Raw genomic sequence first — 12,972 nt, 5'->3', positions numbered from 1 at the left:
ATTATCTCTGAAATATTATGAAAATACAGATTTTCATAAACTGAAATAGAAAAAATATTATTCTTTAACAATGAATGATGCGATATTGTGTTAATATATATATACTTGCTTTCTGTTATGGATGATATAATATCGCGTAAAAGATCATAATCAAATGATATTTTTTATCATCGTGTACCAGAATATAAAATATTTTTAAATAATGAATAGTAAATAATTTTATTTATTTTAAAATATATTTTAAAATATATTATTTTGAAAATGGAATATTATAAAAAATATTTGATATAACAAGTTTTTAAAATAATATTTGAAAATATTATTTTATTTAAAGAATATTGAAAATATTTGAAATTTTTTTAAAAATATTTTGTTTATCATAATTTATTTCCTTTATTTTAAATAGTATTATCGTAAATAATGATTCACATTTAATATATTTTGAGTTTTTAAATTTCTTTTTATATATTTTATACTGAAATTTGTAGAATTGATTAGATGGTTTTTGCAAAAATATTTTTTATTATCATTATTTATAATTTGTTTCTATTTTAATTTCTTTTAATATTTTAACGATAAAATTTTTTAACTTTCAATCAAAGAATTGAAAAAACAACATCCTTATAAGATGACTCGATACTTTAAACAAAGTTAAAATATTTTATTTTATGTCAGATTAAAATATTTTAATAAAAATAAAATAAAATAATCTAATGAAGTTCATAAACAACAAAAGTGTTATTTTACAATTATTTAAATAAAAAATATTATTAGAAATTATTAATTCGATTATTGTTATTTTTTAATTTGAATGTTTTTTTGATAATAATTCGATGATTATATTCGCAAATAGTACTAATAAAATAGTGATAACAACTATGATAGTACTCGAAATGTAAAACATAATCGGTGTTATGGATTAATATGCCAATAATATCCATATATAATTGACAACTATTGGTAATGATAATTACTATTATTATTCATCAAATATATCACAACATTTTAATATGTAAGAAATTTTTTACCATTATATTATGAGTATAATAATAATGATAGTAATAAAGGAAGCAATATTTAATGAAAATTAAGAAAATATGTAACAATTTGTGAATTATTTCGGTTAATTAAAGAAATGAAAAGATTTTTTGCTTTAATAATAGACTATATAAAAAAAATTATTATTGATATAAGAATCCAGTGATAAATATAATTCAATTTTTTTTATAATATATCAAATGGGAACAATAAAGTATATCTATATTTATTCATCTACATTTTTCTAATTCTAAGAAAAAAATATTTGATACAAAAAGATTGTTAAAAATTCAAAAGCTAATTGATTATTTTAAATAAATTTCGGACTATTTATAAATTAGAAAATATTTATCTAATATCTCGATGAATAATTCTATAGAAAAATCGTAAAACGTTTAATAATCTTAGAAAATTTATAAATATGGAATTTTTGTAAGAATGAATTCGTGTAAGAATAATTTAGAAGGATAAGACACATTATAAATTTCAAAATTTACAATAGAATCCTGAAATTTAAAAAATATTAAACATTTTTTTTTAACTTATATTTAGCTTTACAATGTTTACATAGATAATTTTTATAATAATATAAAAAATTATATCTTAAAATATGTGCTTGTGGAATAAATTGAACATTATTCCATATGATATTTGAAAAATCGGAAATTTAAAATAAACGAAATGATAGATTGTCGATTTTTTCTGGTTTCAATATAAGTTCTTTGTCTCCACGATTTAAATAATTTCTGCTACGAATTATAAATATTTGATTTTGTTATGTTAGTTTTATGAAATGGATTTAAATTGATATAATTTTTTATATCATAATCCATATAAATAAATTAATTAATTTCGTCTTAATATTTGGATATGCTTTTAGAAAGAATAAAAGCAAAAATAAAATGCATTATAATTAATGAAAAAAAAATATTAGTTGTTTATATAAATATATTCACCAAAATAACTTATTTCAAAGAATTTTTACATTTTGCAATTACTTTTTGATTGATTGCAATCCATATATATATATATATCCATATATATATATATATATATATATATATATATCCATACATATCCATATATATATTGTAAATATATTATTTTATATTTATATATTATTATAATATAAATATATTTATTAATAATAAATATATTATTTTCATTTTGTGTTGCAATATTTTTTTGTACCATTTTGAAATAATCTAAATTTTTTAAATAAAAATAAATTATTTTGCAGATCTACATCAGCTTGTTTGAAATGAATGATTGATTGATGAATATTATATCTTTCTTTAAATCTCCAAAGCCAACTTCGATTTGTAATGAAATTCGATACACCATTAATTTCTTCGTAAATTTCTTTTTCTTCGCAAATGACTTTTTTTTTTTAAAAATTATTTAATAATAAATTGCCTAATGCTTATTTCTCTAATATTGATGCACAATTGAAAATTAATATTTTCATATAGAAAGAAATGATTTCTTTTCATTTTTAGACAGTTACGATTTTTTAAAAATTGTGGGATTAATGTCGTAGGATGATGTTTTTACTAATATATTCGTTGGTCTATAATTAATATGCGACTTTCGTAATCCAATTTCTAGTCATTCTTCTAATGAAAAATTCTTATCTTTCTTTTCTATTTCTATTGTACAATTAAACATTATATTTGATGTCATTTTTTTATTTAACATAGCAAATGCGATATATTTTTCTTATGAAATTATTAATATTTTCAATTTTTATTTTTTTTTAATCTATATTGATATAAATATATAAAAAATTTTTTAAATGAATCTTATCATATTATCTCATTTAATTTATAATTCATATTTTCTTAATATAATTCATTAATATAATTCGCTAATTATATTAATCGTTTGATTTATATATTAGTTCTTGTTGATAGGAAAAAAATATAAATAAAATACAAATAAAACTATAAATAAACTCACTGATTTGGCTAAATGAACACGTTGTTTAATAAAACATAATTGCGCATGTTTGTTACAATATATTTAAAGTGTGTGTATGTGAAAATCAATAATTACTAACTTAAACATAGTGTCACTAACATTCAATATAATAAAACTACAAATAAAATTGTGCGATTTCAATTAACTTTAAATATTTTTAACAATTCTACATAATTCTAATCTCATGATTCTGGATTATTCGAAAAATAATTTCATTTTTTTACACAAATGTCGCTAGTTGAATGTTTATCCAACCAACTTCATTCTAAACCGTGTTGTTATTATATATTTTAAAAGTTGACATTTCATGATTTATTTATAAGAAAAATTCGTTTGATTCTATGCGATTGTGTTTTTCCTGTGTATTAAAAATACAAGACCAAAAGAAGCATTTTTGGCATATTTTATTTTTTTATTACCGAAAAGATAAGAATGTTGTTCAGGCAAGAAAAAAATTATGTGAAATCTATAGAGAAGATGCATGTATTAACAGTACATCAAAACTGGTTTTCAAAATTTCGTTTGCTTTCGATAATTTCGGTATTAAAGATGTGCCACATTCTAGAAACTAACTAGTTGAAGCTGAAGATAAAATAAAGACACTGATTGAAACAAACCGACGAATAATACTTTGAGAAATTGTTTTACCTTGAGATTGAATTTATCCAATTCGACTGATCATATGAAACAACTTTGTTTCGTTTCGAAACTCGATATTTGGGTTCCACAGGTTCTCAAAGAAAAAGATTTACTCCGTCGCATCTGTAATTTACTGCTCAAACGTGAGGAAAATGATCTATTTTTAAAGCGAATCGAACTGGAGATAAAAAGTGATCATTTATGATAATGTTAAACGAAAACAATCAAGAAGCAATAGAGAGTCGGCGCAAGGAACTTCAAAAACTAATATTCACCAGAAAAAAGTGGTGCTCTCTGGTGAGAGTTTTTTTTTTTTTTTTTTGAGTTTCTACCTGACAATTGTACAATTAATTTGGAAGTGCAATTAATTGGACAAACTAAAGGATTCCATCAAATAAAAGAGACCTGAATTAATTAATAGGAAAGGTGTGGTGTTTCATCACTATAATGCTAGAGCTTACACGAGTTTAATGATTCGTCAAAAGTTATTATAATTTGGATGGAGATGCTACTACATCCACCATACTCGCCAAATCTAGCACTATCAGATTATTATCTATTTCGATCATTACAGAATTCTTTAGATGGCAAAATGTTTATCTCAAATGAGGATGTCAAAAATTACTTGGATCAATTTTTTGCAAACAAAGATCAAAAGTTCTACGAGCATGGAATCATGTTACTACTTAAAAGATGGCAACATATATTCGACCACAATAATCAATATGTAATTAAATAAAATACATATATACTATTAAAAAATATATTTTATTGTCATAAAAAAACGAAACTATTTTCCGAACAACACAAAAACATCTCTTTAAATAATGCGAATCTGCAATTTATATTTAAACAGACAATATTATATTTATTATTCACATCAAATGAGATATATATTATGATAAGATTTATTCCAAAAATTTTCTAAATATTTACAATATAGAATTAAAAAAATAAAAATCGAAAATACTAAAAAGTTTTAAAAGAGACTGTATTTAACTGTATCTAACTAACGAAATGAACTTTAAAAAAGGTCTGGGGAGACTGAAACCGTTGCCATAATAGATAAACCATAATAGAGAAACCTATGTTCATATAAAAATAGCCAATTTAAATCATTTCTAGTATAGTGCGAAAGAAACTTATGAGATACCCTAATAATTTCATAAGAAAAATATATCGTATTTGCTATATTGAAAAAAAGATTGAATAAGAAAAAAATTGAATAAAGAAAATTGAATTGAATAAAGAAAAAAATATTGATTTCCAACATGAAGTACATTTTATCACTTATATTGAGATCTAACCAACTGATAATTAGCGAATTAATTGTCTCTCTTCATCTTTCAGGAAAATTATATAATATGTATAATAATTTTTTAATTGTTTCGCAGAATCATATTTCATATGTTTTGTTTTACTGATCATACACTGGTTAATTTATGATAGAAAAATCATTTAACTAAAACATGTATATTTTTTTGAAGAAACAATAGGAAGACCGACTAATTAAAACAGATTTATATGTGTTAGATTTATATGTTATATGACTCGTTAGTGACATATTATTGTTTATAAATTATTATATACTACTTTTGCATTACTCTGTAGTAATATATCATGTATTATTATTTTTATTTTAATAATAAAATTATTTTAATAATAAAAATAATAATAATATTAAAAAATTAATAATAAAAATAATAATATTTTAATAATATAAATGTGTTTCCATTTAATTTAATTTAATTATATGTGTTAATTTTTCTTGTTCATTTTTCTTATACTGTTTTTTATAAATGTAAATAATTTATTTTCTTACATTAATTATATATTCAATAAATTGAAAAGTTATTTAACAAATTATTTAAAATAATTTAAAATATTTTCACATTTATACGTATTTTTACGTGTTATACCTATTTTATTTTTACTTTATCATACTTTATCATATGAAGTAATCAACGATATGGTTTAATAAAGAAAAATTGATGTGTTAAGATTTTATCACAAATAAAACATAATATTTTTACAAGGAATTTCTAATGGAAAACATTCTAATTCTCATTAATCACTCATAATATAAAACTTATATAACTTAATTTTGAAAGAAGATTAAATTGAGCTTAACATTTTCTTTAAAAAAAAAATTTCTACATTTTTTATTCTACATCTTAATTTGTATCATTTTTATTATCGATAAACATGTAAAATGACATATGATCTCTGATTATTCTTAAAGAAGAATTATTTTGAAAATATATAATTATAAATATATTGTAACTCCAGATAACATGACGATTATCTTTAATCAGATTAATCATAAATGAAATGAAAAAAATATTATAATGGGCATACAAATAGATGCATTTATTCATTTTGCAATAGTATATAACAATTTAGTAAAAACGTAAAAAAAAAAGAATAGATAATTAGTAAAAAAGTGAAAATTAAAATATATAAATTAAATATAATTATTTACATGAACAAAAATAAGAAGAATATGAAAGGTAAGCAAATATTATATATGTGGAATTCTTTATATAATGAAATAATCTTTTTAATAATAATGATAAAGAAATATGATTATTTAAATAAACTATCTCGATGGTTTTAAACATTGATCTATTTTACTCAAAATTTTATTTCTTTGTTTTCACATTAATTTATAGATTGTATTTATACAATTTAAAAAAAAAACATTATTCTATGAATTTAAATAAAAAATATTGAATATTTGTAAAATTGTATTATATATTTATAATTTACATTTGCAATTTTTATAAATCTGTCTCATTTTTCTCAGAATAATTTTTTGTTACAATTCATTTAATCATAATTCCAATATTTATTGTGCTTTTAGACGTAATAATTGATAAAATTATAACAAAAATCTTAATATGGACACCAAGAACTCAATATGCTTCGCTCGCACCTCTGATTACAATCAATGAAATATTTAGTTTACGTATATTTGAATCAAAAGGCAATTTACGATATAGCTGTAGTATAATATACGCCGGTATAGGCATCATTCTATGTATTATTTATCTTTACACAGCATTGAGAAGGAATTACGAAGATTGGCCTGCATATGCAGAAATCACTTTTAAAATTTTTTTATTTATTATTGTCACAGTTGTTATAATTTTTATAATTCTTGGAATGATGAATACAAAAGTAAGTATTTCTAAAGCTATAATAATAAAATATAGTAAGAATATTATAAGATTGTTGAACAAAAATGTTATATGAAAATATTCACTTTTTGATTATTCTCAATGCACATAATTATTTTTAATCGTGATTTATTATATAAACGTATTATATAAAATAATTCCAAAAAAATACAATGTAACTATAATTATAAAAAAAATCTTTATTTTATAATTATAATTAATGATGAGTAATATTTTAATCTAGTAAAAAGCTAACATTTATCAGTTATTTCTATTTAAAGTTCTATCTATTTTAACAAAGTAAAAAGTAATATTAATATAATTGTAACTTGTGATTTATGTTAGATTTTAGTAATATAAATGATTTTACATACATATCGTGAATAATTCTCAATCTTTGCTTCTCGAAAATTCTCGGAACGAGAATTTTTTTTTTCACATTCTTACTTATCAATATAAATTTTTTTAATTTCAAATGAAAAACAATCTAAAAAATGGAAAATTAAAATCTCTTTAATGATTTTATATTATTAACAAAATGCTGTTTAAATGTTTACAGATAAACATTTAATCTTAATAAAGAAAATATTAAAACTGATGCAACTATTATAAAAAGTCTCAGAATACTAACATCTATTGTAATCATATACATAGAAATATCGATTAAATTTAATTATTTTTACTTTATACATCAATAATGAAGAGACCTAAATTTTAAAAAATATATTAATAATGTTATGTTTTTTTTTTTGTAATTACATGTCGTTTTAATTTATTATTCTTTTTTTTTTTAATTTATGACATTTCTAATTTATGATGTTTTTTTCTTCATAATCTAAATTTTCTACATAAGAACTAAAAAAAAAATAATAATAATAATAACGATAATAATAATTAGCGATTTAACAAGAGATTTTATTTCTATAGCAGATAGAAATATAAAAGGAAAATTATTAGTGAAAATTATTAGTGAAAATTATTAATAAAAATTATTAGTGAAAATTATTAGTATTCAATTTGTAATGAAAATAAAAATCAATAAAAATAAATTTAAAAAATAAATAAATTCGCGATAATATTGAATCATATTGATATATTTGAATCAAATATAAAAAATAAAATAAAAAACATTTTTTATATTGAAATGAATAAAAAATAATCTACTTATTATAGGCAGTCTTGCAGAGCGCTGGTGAAAAATAAACCAATCTTATTAATAAAAATATTGATAAAACTGTCAATAATTTTATTAATTGAACATTAGACTTTAATTGAAAGATATATGGCATGAGGTCATAAGTTATTCAGAAAAAAAAATAGAGATAAATAAAAATTAGTGATCTTATAAATGTTCCAAAGTTAAGAATTAACTCGATATTATAGATAAAAATTATGTATCTAAAAATGAATGCGGTATAATTTTTTCGAAAATGTACATTTTATTTTCTTATAATTAATATTTTTTGCTTAATCTTTTAATTTTCTAATAAATATATATTTTAAAGCAAATAAAATAATGCTTATATAGGGATGACTATATTCGTTATTAATTCATTCTTGAAAAACGGATAAATATTGAATATATTATAGAATCATTTTTTTAGAAAAAATAACGAAAAAAGGAATAATTAGTTTTCAATATCTATCCTGTTAACAAATAAATAAAAATTTAAATGGAAATATATTTTTATTGAAAAATAAATTTATTCTAAATTCATTTTTGTTAATGATAGAAAATGAAATAAAGAATATGTAACAATATACAATTTTTAGTAATGAATCGGATAATGAAATTAGATTTTTGAACTAATATTGAATTATCTTTGAAAAAATATGATAAATATTGGATTTGACGAATATTTGAGGCAAACAAATGTAAAAGTTTCGTCTGTTTTTTAAATTATTTTATTAAGTCATTACATAGTATTTTATTAAAACATTACATAATATGTACTGAGTTGTAATATTTACAATAATTCAGTGTAGTAATTTGAATCTCAAAAAATAGCTAAGATTTTCGAATTATAAAACATTATGATAAAAAAATTTTCGGCTAACAATTTAATAAATAAAAATTTTATATTATAAAATTATGTAAATGATTTTTTTTTAATTTTAAAGATTTAAAGAAGGAAAAATTTTTAATTTTTTTTCTATTTTCGAGTATTCTAAATAATTACGAATTGAAAGAAAAAAAATAGAAGACATATATTGTCATGCATAATTGATTTCAATTGTAGATAATAAAGTTGATTTAATTTGATTTATAGAAATCATTAAATTTATGGAAATCGAAATATTTTGAATTTCATTATAGGTAATATATACACAATATCTCAAAAATGTTATCTGAAAATTTCAACATTTTTTTGCAAAAACTTTCATATAATAAATTAATTATTATAATAAATTATTATAATAAATAATTATTATAATAAAAACTTTCATAATAATAAATTATTAACAAGAAACTGAATATATAATAAATATTTTTTTATCAATAAAATTATATTGAATTATATCACAAATAATGAATAAATTATAATATTCAACATACTTTCTTAGATATATTGCTTAGATTTGTTTATGCTCAATCGACTAACGCACGTAGCCAACGCTATATGACGTAGCGAACACGGCTCGAATAGACACGCTTTGTGATTGATTATGCTTTTTGAGTATTTCTTCTTTTTTTTTTTTTTTTTGTTAATAACTCATTAACAAAACCGCAACGAAAGTTTTTGCAAAAGAAAAAAAAATGTTGAAATTACATCAAAAATCTTCAGTTCTTACATTTTTGAAATAATCAATAATGAATAATCTGTATGTAAAACAGCAAATGAATTAAATAAGTTTATATTTTGATTTATAGTATTTTTCAAGAAAATGAATAGAAGAAAATGAAAAGAATGAATAAAATGTAATCTCACAGAAGTTTTCGAGTTACGTATAAAGATTTGATTGTATTAAATAAAAATCGATTTATTTTATTTTTTTTTTTTATATATTTTTTTCTAGATAAATGATATATAATAATATATCTTTTTCTAATAAATATAAAATGGAGCAAATATTCGAATAATATTGGATTACTTAGTACATATGTTATTTTTAAAACTAAAGAAACTTTATAAAAATTTTATAATAAAAAAAACAATAATGTAAAAGTAATTCTTTTTTATAAATAAAAAATGTTCATTAATTCCTAATAAAAGATTATTTAATAATAAATAAAAGAGCAAATAACCAATCTCACTCTTGTAATAGATAATAGTATTCAAATTTACCATATTTATTATGATTTTTTAAATAATTTTATTATATGATATTAGATCAATTATTATTAAGTCATAGAAATGTTATCTATTTTGTGACATGAAATTATCTTATTTTAATAATTTTAATAATTTTCAATAAATTATCCATTGCTATATGTTCTATATTGTATTTGATGTACCATATATATGTACATATAGTTCAAAAATATAGTAAAAAAAAATTTTTTACAATAACATTTCTATAAAATACATAATACAATATTTATATAATAAGTTATAATATTATTATTAGAATCCACGTATAGTATTTTATTATTCTAATATTTTGCTGCTATTTTGAGCTACTCAAAATTTTTATTAATTATTTTGAATTATAATTATTTTGAATTAACGCTTTCAAATAGCGTTATTAACCAAAATCATAATTATTTTCATCTAAAATGTATAATTATATGTATTATAAATTATTTATGTAAAATCTAAATATTCGAATATTTATTTTTATTTTTAATAAAAAATTAGATATAAATATATTAAGGTTAATATATATTGATACAGTGAAAATATGTATTTCGATATATATATACACATGTCTCTAATATATATATTCAAAACCATTCAGTTGTAATAATATATATATATATTCAGTTGCAATAAATAGTTGTAATATAATATTTCATTCATGAAAAAGTTGTAATAATCATTTCATTCATGAAAAATTCTTAAGACAGAATAGAAAAAAGAATAAACAATACAAGATATTTGATATCAAATAATCTTACGAATATAACAGAGAAATACAAACAGAAATAAAGTATTTGTTTCTGAAAATTTATGAAGTTGCTTATTGGATAGAATTTTATTTTAAAACCTTTATTAATAATTTTAATAATTTATGATCGATGTACTCATTATATCCAAGAATGTTAATAAAAAAAATATAGATAAAAAAATGATAAAATGATAAAAAAATATAGGTGAACAATTCAATTTTGAATGGATTTTCACGTTAATTATTTTATATTATATTATTCTATATTACATTATATTACATTACATTTATATTATATTATATATTACAATTATATTATATTATTATTATCTAATTATGTTAAGAACGAAGATTGAGAATGATCGAAAATTTCAAGAATATTTTAAATATTAGCCTGTATTAAAAATATAGGATTGTAGAGAAAATAAAAAATAAAATGTAATAAAAATAAAAATAAAATGTAAAGACACATGTGTAATATTTATTGATATAAAAATGATTTTATGTATATAATTATATTTAATTAATTATTTAATTTATTATTATAATTGTTTACTAATGATTCTTTCTGTAATTAAAAAGAAATGCTAATAGGAGAAAAAATTACAAATCCCAATAACTTGAATTTAATTTTAAAAATAATTCATCGCTTCATTTTAATTTCAGATTCTTTAATAAGAAAATCAATTATTACATTGTTAAATGAAATAACAAGATATCAATTTTTTTTATAAATATAAAGTAGTCTAAATTTAATTCAAAATTTAAATGCGATTTGTTATTGTTTATTTTTATTAATAAAAACAGAAAAAAATAATTTCATCTTCACAAAATTTTAACTAAATAAATTTACCATTTATATCGAAATATAATATTTTGAAATATTACAAGAAAAATAAAAGTTAAAACTTAACAAATAGATAAATAAACATATATATATATATATATATATGTATATATAATTCTTTTTATTTTTATAAAATTTCCACAGTTTTTATAACTTTCTTCTTTTCTGATTATTATAGCATTCAAGAATAATTATTGCGAGATGTGAAGAAATAGACAATACTTTAGAATCATTCGGTATTGAAAAAAATTATAGGAAAACTTTTCTTTTTGTCACACAATCATTAATTATATGGAGCACAATGATGTCAAGCCTTTGCTTATTAAATATATATTGGTTCACATATGAAAATGCGTATATTTTAATATACATACCAATTACAATTATTTATTTGGAGATTTTTACTTTTGTTATATTCATAAGGTAAATTATATGAAAAGAAAAATATTCATAAACTAAATTGATCAGGAAAATAGATATAATAATTTAATAGATATAATAATAATTTCCAGTTTTTTGCTATTAAATCCAAAAAAAATATTATAATTCTCACAAGAAACTAAAATAAATTCATAAATATTTTTATATTCTTAAGTTTATATGTTCATTTGTGTAAATTCTTTTATCTTTTATATTTTTAAATTTTTAAGTATTTTAATAGATAAATTGCATAAAATGAATGTGACTATAAAAAAAATGTCGAATATAAATGACATAAAAATAAGATACAAAATGCAATCACACATTGCACATAAGTTTATACTTGTAATGGACTATTATAATACAAAACATTTTACTCGGCATTTTCTTCAACTTATGAGGTATTACTTATTTAATAATTTCGCAATAATATAAATAAAATATTTATTATTATTATTATTAATTTATTTCTTTTTTATATATTAAAGATATATGCATTTTGAGATTCTTAAACTTTCACATGAACTTAATCGTGCCTATACTTATCAAATTCTGTTAGACTTAGCAGTACATTTTACATTAATAACGTGTGGACTTTATAATATATATTTTTCTTTTATATTAAAGTTAACAGATTTGTTAACAAATAAAGAAAATTTATTATTTCTATTATGGATTTTTGTAAGTTCTGCAAAAACTATTTTTTTAAATAATCATTGTAATAATTATTATCGCGAGGTAAGATTATTTTTTAACATATAAAATTATTAATTAATATAAAAGTAAAAAACTTCATAATATGTAATTCTCATATTTTAT

At 18.9% G+C, this 12,972-nt stretch overlaps 1 protein-coding gene across 1 annotated transcript in view; it reads right to left on the bottom strand.

Annotated features, from left to right (window-relative positions):
• Positions 1 to 12,972, bottom strand: part of LOC122714126 — a 91,900-nt gene that overhangs the window by 57,682 nt on the left and 21,246 nt on the right. The window lies entirely within an intron of this gene.

This window comes from Apis laboriosa, unplaced genomic scaffold (assembly GCF_014066325.1).
Source record: "Apis laboriosa isolate Shangri-la unplaced genomic scaffold, ASM1406632v1 scaffold281_cov141, whole genome shotgun sequence".
Classification (NCBI taxonomy): Eukaryota; Metazoa; Arthropoda; class Insecta; order Hymenoptera; family Apidae; genus Apis; species Apis laboriosa.
Note: the sequence above shows the minus strand (reverse complement) of the source record. Positions and strands in the feature narration are given on the sequence as shown.